The sequence below is a fragment of the Carlito syrichta genome, unplaced genomic scaffold, assembly GCF_000164805.1.
Source record: "Carlito syrichta isolate Samal-C Ts95f unplaced genomic scaffold, Tarsius_syrichta-2.0.1 Scaffold304603, whole genome shotgun sequence".
NCBI classification, from domain to species: Eukaryota; Metazoa; Chordata; class Mammalia; order Primates; family Tarsiidae; genus Carlito; species Carlito syrichta.
Window position 1 is genome coordinate 100,557 of NW_007248699.1, and position 1,523 is coordinate 102,079.

The 1,523-nt window shown below is 59.9% G+C and overlaps 1 protein-coding gene across 6 annotated transcripts in view; it reads left to right on the forward strand.

The window, feature by feature from the left end:
- The first annotated feature begins 1,351 nt into the window (after nucleotides 1-1,351).
- Nucleotides 1,352-1,523, forward strand: part of ARHGDIA (Rho GDP dissociation inhibitor alpha) — a 4,167-nt gene continuing 3,995 nt past the window's right edge. For 5 of the 6 annotated variants that reach the window (XR_002482095.1, XR_002482096.1, XM_021713566.1 and 2 more), the window contains exon 1: nucleotides 1,352-1,464. The gene's annotated coding sequence lies outside the window, so the exon portion shown is untranslated. The remainder of the gene's footprint in view (nucleotides 1,465-1,523) is intronic. The other variant, XM_008060420.2, reaches the window with a different exon arrangement.

The window sequence follows — 1,523 nt, forward strand, 5'->3', positions numbered from 1 at the left end:
ACGTGCCTGTAGTTCCAGCTACTTGGAAGGCTGAGGTGGAAGGATTACCGGAGCCCGGGGCTGCGGTGGCCAGGAGCGGCCACTGCACTCCAGTCTGGGCAACTGAATGAGACTCCAACTCAAAAATAAATAAATACATAAATAAAATAAAGTGTGGACAAATGTTTGAAATCTCTGAACTACTGGAATAACAGGTGGAGAACTCTGAGGGTCTGCAGTGAAGCCCAGGCTGAACGAGCCTCGTCATATGCTCTTGGCTCTAGGAGCTCCCTCCTAAGGAGGTTGAGAAAGCCGGGTGCGGTGGCTCACGCCTATAATCCCAGCACTTTGACAGAGCAAAGTGAGAAAATTGCTTGAGTCCACGGGTTGGAGACCAAGACCTCATCTCTACAATAAATCACAAAAATTAGCCAGGTGTGGTGGCGCGTGCCTGTAGTTCCAGCTGTGTGGCAGGCTGAGGCATAAGGATCGCCTGAACCCAGCAGGTAGAGGCTGTAGTGGCCGTCAGCGTGCCACTGCACTCCAGCCTGGGTGACAGAGTGAGACTCCCACTCAAAAAAAAAAAAGGTTGCGGAATTCCTTGGGGACAGAAGTTTAAGGGCTACTTGCACCAAGCGGCCAAGCATGCTAACCCCAAGAATTTTGAGACTCGGTCTGATAGGAAAAGTCCCAGGCTGTGCCCACCCGCAGACCTGAGACACAGACGTTTCCATGAGAAGGTGTGCTAGCGTCTGAGTGGACTCCCCCCCACCTGATGCGGTCCTACAGTCTCCTCTACCCACGGGGGACCCTGGGGGGACAGCAATGTGCTGGGGGAACCAGGAGGGGTCGGCAGCCACGGGGAGACAGCCGTGCGCTCGACAATCTACAGACGTACCAGGAGAAGCCATGCGCGGGGTCAGGGCCACTGCACGGCGCCCACGAGGCATGCTCGCCAGTGTTTAGTGAGAACCTAATCCACGGCCAGCATTTACTCCCAGAAGTCCGGGACAAAGGGACAAGGCCCTGACGCGAGAGGAGCACTCTGTCCGACGGGGGGGGGGGGGGGCTGGAGAGGCGGCACTGCGCTTGCGCAGGTTTCCGCAACCCACGCAGTCTTCTAGTGGGCGCGGGTTGGACAGCCAACAGCGGGAATCTGAGCGGGACGGCGCATCCTACGTTCCGGACTAGTGTGGAGAGATACTCTTGTTTACGTGTAGGACTACGAAGAGTATGTCGGAGTGAAATGTAACGACGTCAGTCCCCACGCGGGACGTGCCCACGAGGCCGGGCCCCGCAAGATGGCGGAGGAACGCCTCCGGCCGCCCGCGCACGCCCACTGCGCATGCGCCCTGGCCAGTCCCGCCCGGGAGAGCGGAAATCGCGTGACCCCGGAAGTGACAGGCCGGCCGGGCGGGCGGGGCGGCGGACGACGTTCGTCATTTAGTGCGGGAGGGAGCGAGAACCGCGCTGCCGAACCCTCCGGTGAGTGGCCACGGCGAGGCGGGGGTGACGGACTGGGGCGTGGGCCGGGGTGGCGGGAA